The sequence below is a fragment of the Lissotriton helveticus genome, chromosome 10 (assembly GCF_964261635.1).
Source record: "Lissotriton helveticus chromosome 10, aLisHel1.1, whole genome shotgun sequence".
Taxonomy (NCBI): Eukaryota; Metazoa; Chordata; class Amphibia; order Caudata; family Salamandridae; genus Lissotriton; species Lissotriton helveticus.
Window position 1 is genome coordinate 63,685,465 of NC_136071.1, and position 16,751 is coordinate 63,702,215.

At 44.6% G+C, this 16,751-nt stretch overlaps 1 pseudogene; it reads left to right on the forward strand.

Annotated features, from left to right (window-relative positions):
* LOC144783910 (vomeronasal type-2 receptor 26-like) overlaps nucleotides 1-15,461 on the forward strand; it is a 155,376-nt pseudogene extending 139,915 nt beyond the window's left edge.
* Nucleotides 15,462-16,751: the final 1,290 nt, after the last annotated feature.

A 16,751-nucleotide genomic window follows, 5' to 3' on the forward strand; every position in this document is an offset into this window, starting at 1 on the left:
TAACCAACTTTATTCCCAGGGAGGTGATTATATGCTGTTTGTATTAAAAAGGCTGGTAGCTATTCATGCATACCATTACCTAAGGCCAGTGCCGACATGTTTCACTGCTATAATGCCTTAAGCAGTTTCATCAGGGCTGCACTCATATGCTGCCACTCCACTTTTGGACACTAGTTCTGTTATGCACTGCCAAGAAAGAACAGGTGAAGGAACATGGTTAAAAACATGTAGACCCAAGGTTAGCAATTCGTATGTAAAAAAGATGATGATGTGTAAAGAGTGTTACCCGGAGTCAGCCAAGTTAGTCATACCCGCCGCTCCAGTGTCAGAAAGGTAACAGGGTACTTCAATAGTAAGTTTTTCCCTTTCACTTAGTCTTAAGTTTTTCTGTTGGAAAGAGAGTATATGCAAATGTGTAACATACATCGTCGTCGGAATCACACAGACCACAATGTCACTATGTACCACATGGCCCCTACTCAGTTAGTCACCTTCTGGTGTCGACTCTACACCCCCACTGCTTGATTCGTGCTAAGTAGTCCACACATGGGGATTGTACATTTACTATAAAAACAACAACCGGCATCTTAAACTCAATGCCCACTGCCCACTTTATTTTGGGAAGCCGTATGTAGCTCGTGCTGAACTGCCAAACTAAACAAAACGTTCCTCGTTTGCTCGCTCGACAAGAGAGCGCTCACCGCCCATTGTTAAAATTGCCACAGTAAGCCAGGTGCCACTCGAGCCCAGCTGCCTTTGTGACCACACGGAACCCCGTGTGTTGTCAAGCCTGCCTCGTATGCAGAATACCATTGTCCCACTGCCCAGGGAGTTACACTCAGTCAAACCAGTAACACTCTCCCACTCAATGCCTGACCATCCCCGAGTAACGATAGCTCGCCTCACCGTAAAGACATCGGGAAACGCTTTTCCTCCGCCGTGCAGCTACTACGCCGGCGCGTGTTGAAATACAATTGTTCCACAGGACCCCGCCCCTAAGTTTATGTCATGTGACCACGGTACCGGCCGCAGCGGCCATCTTAGACTAGTCAAACCCGGGTGCGAGCGTCTGTAAGGCGACTAAAAGAATGTATATAATGTAAATAACACCGCTCCATTGCACTGGTAATGTCAAAAAACATAATGGGTGGTGCACTGTTCTAATAACGGGATTCTCCATATTAAGTGTGGTAAATCTCCTTCAAATTATCGAAGGTATGTTTGTACTTGGAATGGATTCCTCATTCGTGCAAACACCGGGTGTCCAAATAGCAACTTTCATCAAAAACAACCAGGGGCTCAGGAGAGCAACTGCTGGTGTAATCATTTTAAAAAAGAGCACCCATATAGTGATTGTATACACCGATCTCTATAGATAGGACATACATTGGGCTGTACACTCCATAACTCCTGAATGTATGAATCAGCTGCCCTTCCTATCTGGTGGATACTTCATCAACCCAAAAGACCTTCAAGGAGCTGATTATGCCCCATACCAATACGGACCTCATAATGCAAGAGACATCTAGTTACACTGTAGTAAATACCCCATGGACAGGTGTGTGTATGGCCCTCCCCGACCAAGCCAGGATGGACCCAGGTGCAACTGCTACATTTATAAGGGGCCCGAACAGAATGGAAGTACCAATTATAGTTTGACCTTGTTCCATTCTATAATTTCATTCAGCCCAATACGGTCAGTTTTTTAGTTGTAAATCCAACGGGCTTCTTTAGCCAGTAAAATGCCTTCGATGTTATGTGGGGTACCCTTTACCTTCTCCAATACTGTCCAATGAAAGGTGTATTTCTCTGTGAAACAGTGTTGAACAAGCTTAGTTGTCAATTTGCCAGCTCTTATGGTGCTCAGATGTTCTTGTACTCGCACTTTGATTTTCCGAGATGTGAGTCCTATGTAGTGTAAACCACACTGGCAAGTTAACCTGTACACTACTTGTGTTGAATTGCAATTGCTAAACTGGTTAAGGAACCATTCCTTACCAGATGCAAGTCTCACACTTGTGCTCTTCTTAGTAAGTGGACACACTGAACACGTCCCGCAAGGGTAATGGCCGTTAGGAACAGTAGAGGTAGAGCTGGTTTGTGCAATCGGGGCCCTTGAATGTACCAGTTTGTCCTTCAAATTGCACGCCCTCTTGAATGAAAATCTAGGTGGTGGCATTTGGTAGTCACTGTTGGACAACAGGGACCAGTGTTTTCGGATGGACTGTCGAATTTTGGTAGCCATAGGGTCATATGTCATGATGACTGGTACACATTCTTCTCTTTGTTTAACTACTTTTTCCAAGAGGGCGCTCCTAGGTGTGTTGAGCGCTCTCTTTTTGGCTTGCTTTACAGTTTTGGTGGGGTAGTTCCTGTTGGTAAGTTTAGATGCCAACTCTTCAGATTGTTCTAGGAAGGTGTTGGTCGAGGAGCAATTGCGTCTGTATCTCAAAAATTGCCCCACGGGCAGGTTATCCCTCAACGCCCTAGGGTGGAAAGAATTGTAGGAGAGTAGAGAATTCCTATCCGTGGGCTTCTGGTGTACACAGGTATTGATCATGTCGTTGATATATTCAATATCCAAATCCTAGTACACTGCCTTATGCCTGTCATAAGTCCAGGTGAATTTAAGGTTAACATCTTGTACGTTCAACCAATTCAGGAATTCAAGCAGATGTTCCTCTGTACCTGACCAGATGCAGAGCACGTCATCTATATATCGCTTCCAGAGACGGAGGTTACTCTGGAAGGGGTTGTTATTATGATAGATGACGTGCTCCTCAAACTGCCCAACATAGATACAGGCTATACTGGGGGCCATAGTGGCCCCCATGGATGTCCCCGACACCTGGAGATAGAGCTGATCTTTATAGCCAAAGTAATTCCTTGTGAGGGCCAACTCAATATATTGGAGTACAAATGTCTGGGTGGTGTCATAGAACCATTCCTGGCTGCCCAGGGCGCGGGCTGCTGCCACCAGCGCCGCGTCCTGGGGTATACAAGTGTATAGAGATTCAATGTCAATAGTGACAAAGAATTCACCCACAGAGTCGTACTGGATGCCCTCAAGGGTATTCAAGATGTCGGTCGTGTCCTTTACAAACGATCTCTGGTTGACCACAGATTCTCTTAAAAAGAAGTCCGCATACTGGGATAACGGTTCTAGCACTGATTGGATCCCAGCAACAATAGGGCGTCCTGGGGGAGGACGTGTTGGTTTATGGATTTTTGGGAGTATGTAGAAAGACGGAGTTCTGCGATTGGTGTTCACCAAGAACTCCGCCTCTTTTACCGAAATCCATTTCTTCTCCTTTGCTGATCCTACCATCTCGCGGATAGTTCTAGATAATTCTTCCACGGGGTCTTTGTTGAGAGGTAGATAGTTAGTCCTCACACTCAGAAGACGCAAAACGTCTGCCTCATAGTCGGCAGTGTTGAGCAGGACAATTGCCCCACCCTTATCTGCTGACTTTATGGTCAGATTATGATTGTTTTGAAGGCTTTTAACCGCTTCCCAGTCTTCCTTTGTCTTATTTTTATGAACAAACTGTTTCTGGTTCTGCTCTATCCTGTCTATATCCTGCAGAACAAGAGACTCAAATACAACTACCTCGGGGCCAATAGATGAGGCAGGTGGACAAAAGGTGGAGGGTTTTCTCAGGTTGGAATTGTAGGCAGTGTTCTCAGACAATTTGTTGTCCTTAAAAAAATTTTACAATTTGATTTTTCTCATTGTTTCGTGGAACTCAATCCTACATTTAAAGGCATCATGGGTCGGAGTGGGAATGAAACCCAGTCCTTTGTTTAGTACTCTTTCTTCGTTCTCTGTGAGGTCATGATCGGATAGGTTGACTACAATGTTACCTATTACTTCTGAGTCCTGCCTCTGCTGCGGGTCAGCCTGGGCGAGAACGTTTGCCATTGTTGGCGCTGCTGGTTCGATTGATTGGATTGATTTCCTCTGCCTCTTCCACCACCCTGACCTCCCCCTCGGTGGTTGGTCCTTTGGCCTTGGGACAAAAAAGACCTCAGCAGGGCGCCTAAATCGTCGCTGTTCTGATTCTGTTGCTGGAATCTCACACGGTTACCTTGTGGCGTGTCTTCTTCTTCCTCACTGGAAGTGTTGTCAAAAGTCCAGTGGTTTGGGGTCCGTCTTGTTTGTTGTCTCCCCCCACGCCCTCTCTGTCTTCCTCCGAAGGGCTGTGGTTCCTGTGGCGTCAGATAATAGTCGTCCTTCACATAGGGAAATGCCCATTCATGAGTAAATCTCTCTCTTGACATTGAATCTCGATACACTTGTATACCCCAGGACGCGGCGCTGGTGGCAGCAGCCCGCGCTCTGGGCAGCCAGGAATGGTTCTATGACACCACCCAGACATTTGTACTCCAATGTATTGAGTTGGCCCTCACAAAGAATTACTTTGGCTATAAAGATCAGCTCTATCTCCAGGTGTCGGGGACTTCCATGGGGGCCACTATGGCCCCCAGTATAGCCTGTATCTATGTTGGGCAGTTGGAGGAGCACGTCATCTATCATAATAACATCCCCTTCCAGAGTAACCTCCGTCTCTGGAAGCGATATATAGATGACGTGCTCTGCATCTGGTCAGGTACAGAGGAACATCTGCTTGAATTCCTGAATTGGTTGAACGTACAAGATGTTAACCTTAAATTCACCTGGACTTATGACAGGCATAAGGAAGTGTACTTGGATTTGGATATTGAATATATCAACGACATGATCAATACCTGTGTACACCAGAAGCCCACGGATAGGAATTCTCTACTCTCCTACAATTCTTTCCACCCTAGGGCGTTGAGGGATAACCTGCCCGTGGGGCAATTTTTGAGATACAGACGCAATTGCTCCTCGACCAACACCTTCCTAAAAAAATCTGAAGAGTTGGCATCTAAACTTACCAACAGGAACTACCCCACCAAAACTGTAAAGCAAGCCAAAAAGAGAGCGCTCAACACACCTAGGAGCGCCCTCTTGGAAAAAGTAGTTAAACAAAGAATGTGTACCAGTCATCATGACATATGACCCTATGGCTACCAAAATTCAACAGTCCATCCGAAAACACTGGTCCCTGTTGTCAAACAGTGACTACCAAATGCCACCACCTAGATTTGCATTCAAGAGGGCGTGCAATTTGAAGGACAAACTGGTACATTCAAGGGCCCCGATTGCACAAACCAGCTCTACCTCTACTGTTCCTAACGGGCATTACCCTTGCGGGACGTGTTCAGTGTGTCCACTTACTAAGAAGAGCACAAGTGTGAGACTTGCATCTGGTAAGGAATGGTTCCTTAACCAGTTTAGCAATTGCAATTCAACACAAGTAGTGTACAGGTTAACTTGCCAGTGTGGTTTACACTACATAGGACTCACATCTCGGAAAATCAAAGTGCGAGTACAAGAACATCTGAGCACCATAAGAGCTGGCAAATTGACAACTAAGCTTGTTCAACACTGTTTCACAGAGAAACACACCTTTCATTGGACAGTGTTGGAGAAGGTAAAGGGTGCCCCACATAACATCGAAGGCATTTTACTGGCTAAATAAGCCCGTTGGATTTACAACGAAAAAACTGACCGTATTGGGCTGAATGAAATTATAGAATGGAACAAGGTCAAACTATAAATGGTACTTCCATTCTGTTCGGGCCCCTTATAAATGTGGCAGTTGCACCTGGGTCCATCCTGGCTTGGTCGGGGAGGGCCATACACACACCTGTCCATGAGGTATTTACTACAGTGTAACTAGGTGTCTCTTGCATTATGAGGTCCGTATTGGTATGGGGCACAATCAGCTCCTTGAAGGTCTTTTGGGTTGATGAAGTATCCACCAGATAGGAAGGGCAGCTGATTCATACATTCAGGAGTTATGGAGTGTACAGCCCCATGTATGTCCTATCTATAGAGATCGGTGTATACAATCACTATATGGGTGCTCTTTTTTAAAATGATTACACCAACAGTTGCTCTCCTGAGCCCCTGGTTGTTTTTGATGAAAGTTGCTATTTGGACACCCGGTGTTTGCACGAATGAGGAATCCATTCCAAGTACAAACATACCTTCGATACTTTGAAGGAGATTTACCACACTTAATATGGAGAATCCCGTTTTTAGAACAGTGCACCACCCATTATGTTTTTTGACATTACCAGTGCAATGGAGCGGTGTTATTTACATTATATACATTCTTTTAGTCGCCTTACAGGCGCTCGCACCCGGGTTTGACTAGTCTAAGATGGCCGCCGCGGCCGGTACCGTGGTCACATGACATAAACTTAGGGGCGGGGTCCTGTGGAACAATTGTATTTCAACGCGCGCCGGCGTAGTAGCTGCACGGCGGAGGAAAAGCGTTTCCCGATGTCTTTACGGTGAGGCGAGCTATCGTTACTCGGGGATGGTCAGGCGTTGAGTAGGAGAGTGTTACTGGTTTGACTGAGTGTAACTCCCTGGGTAGTGGGACAATGGTATTCTGCTTACGAGGCAGGCTTGACAACACGCGGGGTTCCGTGTGGTCATGAAGGCAGCTGGGCTCGAGTGGCACCTGGCTTACTGTGGCAATTTTAACAATGGGCGGTGAGCGCTCTCTTGTCGAGCGAGCAAACGAGGAACGTTTTGTTTAGTTTGGCAGTTCAGCATGAGCTACATACGGCTTCCCAAAATAAAGTGGGCAGTGGGCATTGAGTTTTAGATGCCGGTTGTTGTTTTTATAGTAAATGTACAATCCCCATGTGTGGACTACTTAGCACGAATCAAGCAGTGGGGGTGTAGAGTCGACACCAGAAGGTGACTAACTGAGTAGGGGCCATGTGGTACATAGTGACATTGTGGTCTGTGTGATTCCGACGACGATGTATGTTACAAATTTGTATATACTCTCTTTCCAACAGAAAAACTTAAGACTAAGTGAAAGGGAAAAACTTACTATTGAAGTACCCTGTTACCTTTCTGACACTGGAGCGGCGGGTATGACTAACTTGGCTGACTCCGGGTAACACTCTTTACACATCATCATCTTTTTTACATACGAATTGCTAACCTTGGGTCTACATGTTTTTAACCATGTTCCTTCACCTGTTCTTCCTTGGCAGTGCATAACAGAACTAGTATCCAAAAGTGGAGTGGAAGCATATGAGTGCAGCCCTGATGAAACTGCTTAAGGCATTATAGCAGTGAAACATGTCGGCACTGGCATTAGGTAATGGTATGCATGAATAGCTACCAGCCTTTTTAATACAAACAGCATATAATCACCTCCCTAGGAATAAAGTTGGTTAAGGGAATTGTGTGCTGTGTTTTTAGGCACTTGTTTATGTTTGTGTTTGTCACCAGCAGAGACTTCTGCTTTCCACTGTTTGTCACAATGTTTGTTTTGGACACTTCTTTTCTTTCTTCTTATTTTCTTTGAGAAGCAGGCGACTACTGATAATGAGACAGGGGCTTGTCTGGAAATTACATACCAGTTACCCCGTTGGTGGTGTTTCAATGAGGAGTCACTTGCTTCTCGCACATTTTTTCTATTAAGAATTCAGTCCAACACTATGGTGTGGACTCTTGTGACCAACTGTTCTGGGTCCCAATAATTGTTGTTCTGTGGTACTGTCGGGGAGAACAGGTGTGTCTTTTAACGTGGGCGGAGTACAGTGCATCACCTCCTTATAAAGTGTATAAGAGAGCGTTTGGTAGCAGTATAATTTGACTGCCCCTCCTTTAGAGTCACTGATATATCTTGACGCCGCTGGACTGGGTCTGTTGTTGAATTACAGGTTTTGAGTGGAGGGCGACCCTTTCCTTATTCCCTCTTAGCTCCTATTAAGAGTTTGATCAGCAAATACGATGCCATTGTGGTAAAAGCATTTACCACAGATGGTTTTACCTCCCTTTTTTGCCTGAATGAGGGGCCTGCTTAATCTCATGCTACATGTCAACGCTGCCCATCCTACAATCGTTATATTGCTCCTGCAGTTCCCCAAGGAAGTGACTAATCCTAAATATGCTCAGCTTCTGAATCTTTACTTATGACTCACCATGATTGTGGCCTCAGCCACTGTGAGCACATTATATGTACAAACAATTTTTCAAACTATTTTTTTTAATCACATCTAGAGGTAAGAACTAGCTCATCAAAAATGTGTTGTACGTTTGCACTTTCTCAAGTAACACTGTGCATTTGTTGGACAACATAAAAGTTGGGCTGATGCGAGACTGATTCTAAGGACCCCCTCAGGATATGTTGACCTATAGTACTGTTATCTCACAGGGTAACACATGTGTTTGCAACCTCAGGACATGACAACCCTCACTCCTCAAGGTAACCGTGGTAACAGATCTAGAACCCTTTCGCTCAGGCACTTATGCATTCCCAAAGAGATACACAAGAAACACACAACATAAGGTTTTTAATATTCATTGAAACATTGTGATTCTTGAGTAAAATACATGTGCTGCAATGATTAATAGGAGGAAACAGAATATTGTGATTAGCATTATGAGAATGGTGAAAAAGATGAACAAACCATTTTGCAGATTGCAGAAAACTATATGCTTGCATACAAGTACTGTAATGTAGTTTACTCATACCTAGCGCATTGAACCCTTTAATATCTAAGGTTGGTGGGTCTCCAAATCCCTATCCCAGCAGCACAACTCCCCATTACCTGTGGGTTAGTGTCACAAGCTGCCCATCTTGGTACAGAGTTTGACACCACACCTCGCATGAGGCGACAAGAATCAGCTAAGCTGGAATTACGTCATGGACTGACTTTTCAGTGCTAACTAAATTCTCCTCTGAATAAACAAAGGCTTGATGTCATATATATTGCATCCTCCAAGTTGTCATGCCAAAGCCCCAGTCAGGATGCTATTGTTTATTCTATTATGATAGTTCTGCCGCCGAGCGGTAAAAAACAAATAACAACATCTTGGGTCCTGAACTTAGCCCTGATACAGAATTTTAAGGGTGTCTTGATAGAGTACCTACAAAATGATGTTACCTCCACATGACAAAGGCACCTTACTAGCTGCCAGGTCATGTAGTAATGTAGGTCTGTATTCAGAACATTCGTATCACTATCTAGCCACAAGCTAGAACTCCAAAATATTGGAGGTTTCTCTTCTGCAAGATAAACCCTCCAAAAGCTGTGTTGCTGAATAAAGCCTGCCTACCTGTTCTGAGAAAGTTGCTACCCATCTAGTATGCACCTTCTTTTCCCTTAGCAGAGCCCACCCAGCCAGCCCTCTCAGCTCTTAGAGTAGCATTTGCCCAATGTATTGCATGCACCCCTAGTTATCCAGTGCTTAATTTGTAATGAGTGCTGGTGTCTGAAGCCATGCTCATAAAAACGCGACTTGTGATTTTAACAATCATTGCACTAAATACCTAGGTTGCATATTCTTGAATTGAGCTCATGGCTCTTTAATCCACTATTAGACACACCCTGCTCCTTCATCTTACTTTTGCTTTTTTCCTTTGCAATATCGTTTCCATCTTTTTCTTCCAACTTCTTTCTCGTATCTAAATTTGTATCCTCACTTGCTCGCAGTCTGAGGAATAAAAATAAGTGCTGGTTTCCAAAAATCTCAAAAAAAAGGACTGGATGTGACTTCCCTGAGTATTGTCACCCTATGTAATCCAGTACTTGAATACTGACCTTCCCAGGCACTGGAGAGACACAAACCCTTTTCGACATCACATTTCAGACCATGGTGTCATCACCAAAACAAACATCCTCAAAGATTCCATTGCACGTTATTTCATATCCTTCACAGGAAACTTTATTTCTAATCATTAAGGTTAGGAGCACGCACAGCTCCCCTTTAAGTGAATATTCTGCATTCAGTATTTGATTTTGATTTAAGTGAATAGTTACCAAAACCATTCCAAGCGTCACAAAATTGCACTTCTGCATACAATATCAATTATAGTTCATGCTTGCAAGACTCACTCAAACCAGTTAAAGTTCCTGTCCCTAACAAAGTCAACAAGGCACCAATTTGCTGATGATACTCAGCTGTGCCTTAGACAAATCTCTATAAATGATATGTCATCTCTTGCAAAATGCCTTGTGCAAATCTATTTCTGAATTAGACAATATAAACTGAGTCTTAATCCTTCCACTTCCGTCCCGACATAAGGACTTGCATACACAGCGGCAGAAAATATACAATCTTTTGGTTTGATACGTAACAGCATGATCAACAGAGGAAGACTATGCTTGATCTCAGTGTCACCTGCCAATATATTATTGGGTTTGTGATATATATTTTTATGCTTTTTCTCCCACAGCTATTTACCTATGTCTCACTCATCTCGTATGTAAAGCGCTATAATACCCGCTTGGGTCATGTTTGCACTATACAAAACTTTAAAAATAAAATAAATAAATAAATAAGATAAGAAACATGAAACTGTGTATTACCAAGCAAGACCTAAACATATTGCCTCAAGCTCTGGTATTAAATACCATAGATGAGGCCAAGGCCATGCTAACTAGTAGTCCTTAGTAAAGATTAACCTCAAGCAATTCTTCATGCAGTTGCATATCAAGTTGTTGGTACTAATCACACAAGATTCCATGAATCAAGATTCTAAATCAGATTTGAAAGTAACACTTATAATGTAGTCCATCTTAAGACCACAATATAGATGTGACTGAAACGCAAACACTATGGAGGTGCATTAATGTCCAGCAGTAAGAGAAGGCTATCTTCTGAATCTCGTAGATCTGCAAATCAAAGGACCATGAAGCAGCCTTTCCACATGAATACCCAAACTCTGGCACAAGCAGCACCTCTTTATTAACAAGGATCCTGCTCTCAACATATTTATAGCTGACTTTGAAAACTTTTCTTCTTACAACAGATAGACAAATGAAAGCTGATCTTCCTGGATTACTCACATGTTCTTATCATGCCTCCTTGTATGTTTGCACAAATTGATAAAATTCTCAGAGAAGCTGTCCTGCAAGTCCTCACCAGCTCCCGCTCAATGTTTGTCAGTGCTTACTTCCTCGATGTGCCTCCTCCGTCTTTACTGCTGCTAGGGCTGCTCCTGCCTTAAACAGGTTAGTTCCAGTCAGCCAGCCTTGGTATCAAGTAGCCATTTTATTAGTTTTATTTTAGGATTTTTGTTTATTTCTTGCCATTCATCTGCCCACTTGGCACAGTTTCCTGCTTCCTGCCACCCGCTTTCCACCACCCACTTCCCATCGTTCACCTCCCCAGTGCCCCACCCAGGGCCTATATAAGGGAGACTGCAGAGCGGCCGCACATCTGGCATGCTATTGGCTAGCCGAAGGCACACCAAAGGCATGCCCCTCTGCTCCCGTCCATGTATGGACTGAACCCAGAGCCTAGAACCTGGGCCCTCCGGACACCCACAGGGTCTCCACCACAAATCTCTGTGTCCCGGACCCCAGATGTGGTAACAACTGCTTCCTTGCATCAGCTCGCTCTACAGTAGGACCGTTCACCTGTGACCTCTATCTCTTCACCTGCAACTTCGCACCTCTCACCCACACAAAAACCTAATGTACTCCCAAACTGCCGGCCAAAACCACCCCTGAACCACTGCAATGCCACCTGATCAGGCCTGGGTGGAGTTCACAGAGTTTCGCTATGCAGAACTCCGTGAAGTGACAAAAAACTCTGCGGAGTTCCGCAAGTGGCAGAGTGCAGTGTGAAGTGCCATTGGCACTGATCTTCCTGCCACTTGAGTACAAATTCTACAAAAGTGGCAGCTCACGCGTGCCAACTTACTGTTGGCTAGCACAAGAGGGGAAAAACATCAGTTGCTCCATGAGTGCAGAAAACTCTCCAAACTCAGCGAACGGAGAAGAGTTCACCGCCAAGGCCTTCTCCTGGTCAATGCCAGATGTCTCTGCAATCATGTCACTAAAGTCTAGGACTCCATCTCCACCCTCACCCCTGACGGGACCTTCATCACAGACACCTACCTCAATCCCTCCTATGCCCCCGACATCACGACCACAATGCCCAATGTCTACAAGATGATACACCAAGAACGCACCAGCAAAAATAGAGGGAGCATCGTTATCATCCACAAAAAAACAATCTGCTGCACCACCACTGAAGACAACACCACACTGAATATGGAACACCTCCATTTCCAACTCCACACCAGACAAAACAACCATCAAAGGCACCCACACCTACAGACCCCCACAACAACGACACCTTCACTTGCTTCATTTTCCCAGTTGCCATCAAGTCCCGACACTACATGTTCCTCGGAGTCCTCAACTTCCACCTGGTCGACCCCAAAGACACTAACTCCATCAACCTCCTGGAATAAATGGACAGCATCAGCTTCACCCAACTGGCTACAGACCCCACACAAAGAGCAGGACACACACTGGACCCTATCTTCATGTCTAGCAACAGAGTCAAATACAGCCATGCCTCAGAACTTACCTGGACCAACCACTTCATCATCCATTTCACCATTGCAGGATCACTGTGCACCTCTACAAACCCTCCCAACTCCTCCTTCACAGAGCTGGAGAAAAGTGACATAGACCCAATGAATGGGCACCCTCAAAAGCAATCAGCCCTATGCCACAACCAACCTAAAATAAGCAGTCTAGAGCCTCAACACGTGGATCACCAAGGCCGTCGACCTAGTCGCCCCCATCAAACCAGCCAAAACTCACAGATACACCCTACAAGCCAGCTGGAGAAAAGATGGCACACTAGCAGAGACGCTACAGACTGAGCCACCTACTAGTCAGCCCTCAAAGAATAATACCAATGACTCAAAGACACAAAGAAGCATGTCCTTGCAGACTGCATCAAGGCAAGCGCCAACCACACCAAGGAACTCTTCACCATTGTCAGAGAATTCTCCTGCCCATTAGCCACTGAGAACACTGTTCCTCCTTCACAGGAACTCTGCAATGCCTCTAGCGAATCACTTCCACAAGCAGATATCCACCATCTGCAAGAACTTTGATACCCAACCCACCAACATCCTCACTCCAATGGAAGCCTCCTCCGACCAACATCTCACCACATGGGAACTGCTCACCACACCTAACACCACAGCCATTATGAACTCCACCCACTTGTGAGCAGTGGCAGCTCCTCCACTAAGGTGGAGGAGCGTAACCCAACTGCTCTTTGAGCAGTGCAAAAAAAGAAAAATGATAATAACAAGATGTTATTGGGCCAGCCACACAGTCATGCACACTTAGCATGTTCTCCACCGGGCTATGTTGCACAGCCCGGTGGAGAACATACCCAGATCCTAGGCACTGCCTGAGCTGCCAAACAGGCCACTCAGACCAATCACAACACATCATCATTGGCTGGGAGAGCCCAAGGAACAGGGTGCTTCAGGTCCTGCTGCAGCGCCGAGTGAGGACGGAGGAGAGACAGCGACGGCGGTTGAAGGTAAGTTTATTTAATTTATTTTTCCGACCCCTTCCCCAGCACCCCCGTTCTGAGGCAGCTGCCACTGTTTGGGAGCACCCATTGACTCCTGCCCCCACGCCTCTTCAACCTAGGCAGCAACAATCCAGCAAATCACCTCCATCCTCAATGCAACCATCACAGCAGCCACCTTTCCAGATGCATGGAAACATGTAAAAGTCACACCTTTCTTCAAAAAATTCTTTGGCAATACGAGCAATACGAGCAAACTCAAGAACTACCGATCCATCTTACAACCAGCTAGATGCATCCCAATCCGGTTTTCATACTCACCACAGCACAAAGACCACCCTGATTGCCACCACTGACGACATACGCACCGTAATCGACAGGGGAGAATAATCTGCCCCTATCCTCCTCACACTCACTGCAGCTTTCAACCTCAGATCGCACCACACACTCATCAAGAGACAGTACCAGATCGGGATCAAGGGAGATGTACTAAGATTGATTGCGGCATTCCTCACGGGATGAACACAGAGAATTTGAACCCAAGGGCACTGGAAGTGGCATTCCTCAGGATTCACCTGTCAGCCCCACCCTCTTCAACACCTACATGATGCTTCTAGCCAACATTATCAAAACACACGATCTCAACATCATATCCTATGTTGGGCTTAAGACCTGGCTTTTCTACTAAGTTCAGCCACCCAGTGCCTGGATACCCTCAGAGGTGACAAGACGTGCTTCACGAGTACTGATTATTTGATTGATTGTTTCACTTGTTCATAGGCATCCCCATTCCCTCTCTCCCTCTAAGCTGCACATTTTCGAGAAGTTATTCATCTTCTACCAAACAATTCGGCATGTCTTCAATGTATACAATGTATACATTTTGTGCTATAATACAATTGGTTTAAATGTTTTACTTTTTGACATTGATAAACAATATTAGTGATTTGTGCAGTAATTGACTGCACGCCTTGCATCACCGACATGGGTTGATGAATATCAATGGCAGTGAAAAAAATCTTGTGATAAAAGTTCTCTGCATTTGGAAAATACTACGCTATTCATGCATAATTGTGTTTTTTTAACCTTGGCATATGCTGTTTTAATGTTGCGTCCGTTCAAAAATGTTCTATCTGTGATTGTTTTAGATTCCTTTGACTGCACGAAGTGCCCAGTTGACCACTGGTCAAGCAGTGAAAATGACATATGCATACCAAAGGAAATCGTCTTTTTGTCCTACGAGGAACCACTTGGTTTCATCTTGGTTTTCAGCTCCATCTTCTTGTTTGTCAATGCCGTTGTCATATTGGGTATTTTCATTTGGTTTCGACGCACTCCAGTGGTGCGGGCTAACAATGTACAAGTTAGTTATTTCCTCCTCATTGCCATCATGCTCTGCTCCCTCTGTTCTTTGGTTTTCATTGGCCAGCCCAGCCGGATGACATGTATACTTCGTCAGGTGATCTTTGGTATGTCATTTTCCCTTTGCGTTTCTTCTGTGTTGGCAAAAACAGCTATGGTAGTTATTGCCTTCAGGGCCACAAAGCCAAATAGCAGCCTAAGGAAATGGATTGGCTATAAGACATCTTACTCTATCGTACTGTTGTGTACCGTTACACAGTCTTGTATTGTAGCCGTATGGCTGGGGACATCAGCTCCATTCCCAGCATTGAACATGACTGCCTTGAATTGGAAGATTGTAGCTGAATGCAATGAAGGATCCATTCTTATGTTCTACTGTATGTTGGCTTTTTTAGGTCTCCTGGCATTTATAAGTTTTGGAATTGCTTTTCTGGCCCGAAATTTGCCAGACAGATTCAATGAAGCCAAGTTCATCACCTTCAGCATGCTGGTCTTCCTCAGTGTTTGGTTGTCTTTTATCCCAGCCTATCTCAGCACAAAAGGAAAATATGTGGCAGCTGTTGAGGTCTTTGCAATCTTGTCCTCTGCTGCTGGTCTTCTGTTCTGTATCTTTGCACCAAAGATTTATATCTTATTTTGGAGGCCGGACATAAATACTAAAGAGAATATAGTTTCTACATAATCAAGAGCAAGTAAAAACAAAACAAAAGCAAAGTTCCAGGTGTCCTCAGTGGATTAGAAGCCTGCACATTGTATCAGTTTGCGACACACATACTCTGCAATGTTTCTGTGAGAGTGAACCTTTTGTTAATAAAGGAAGAGTTATTGAATCTAACTTGTCTTCACTTGAGCAGGAGATGATTGAGTAGAACAGTTCTTCAGAAAGGGTTTAAGTTCAGAACTCATAACCACAACTATTATTTTTGGGCTGTCAGACCACAAAGCTGCACTGTCCAGAGGCACCTGAATTCAAAACATATTTTTCTGTCACTGTTCACACCTTATCCGTATACCATGATGCAGATTTCGCAGTTCACACACAATCACAAATTAAGGAGAGACATCATCCCAAATCAGAGGCCTTGAACAAACAGCACACTTTTCATCAACTGGACTTTTTATACAGGCAATGGCAGATACTACATTCTGCAGAGGCCCCAACCCAGGCATTAGGAAATAAATGACTTGTGCTTGAGATTTAAAGTTTCAATTCAAAGCATGGCATGCAGCTTTAATTCATGGCAAACACTCTTATAATGGCAGTGTTTTAATACCTTTTCTTATACAAGCCTAGTGCTTAACTACCACAATTGTTTAGTTCATATTAGTTCATTGTTAAATGTTTTGCAACTCTTCCGTGCTGTCATGCAATTTCTTCATTTTGTCTCTACCAATTCTGCAAACCTGTAGTTTGGACAAAAGTCCAGGGGCCTCATTTATAGAATAGTCACAAAATGCTGCTCAGCACAGCAGGTCACCTTGCTGTGCTGCACTGTGTGACAAGGAAAGGGCAGGAATGTGCCATACTAAAAGCAATCCGGCGCATTCCTGCCCTTTCCCTGCTAGTCATCCTATTGGGATGACTAGCACCAATGCAGGCAACCTTGCACCATGGTGCAATGGTGCCTGTGTTGCACGCGTTGCTTGTAGGATTGTTTTTGTGCAGGAAGGGGCACCACTCTACAATCCTAGGAGGCATATTCCTCTTTCTATATGTGCTGCAGAATGCAGAAAGGAAGACACAAGGGTAAATCGAGATATGTATGCTTGTTACACCTTCCCTGGTAAGGCGTAACTTTTTGGTGCATTCTCAGGTTTACAAGTTCAGGCAAATCTGGTAATGGGTCAAAAACCATGGGAGTTGTTTGGGAACACCCAAACAATGTCCATGGAATGCCTTCTAAGGGCAGAGTAACTCAATGCATCGATTTGCGATGTGTTACTCCAGATTAATGAAGCCACTCAGGGTCAC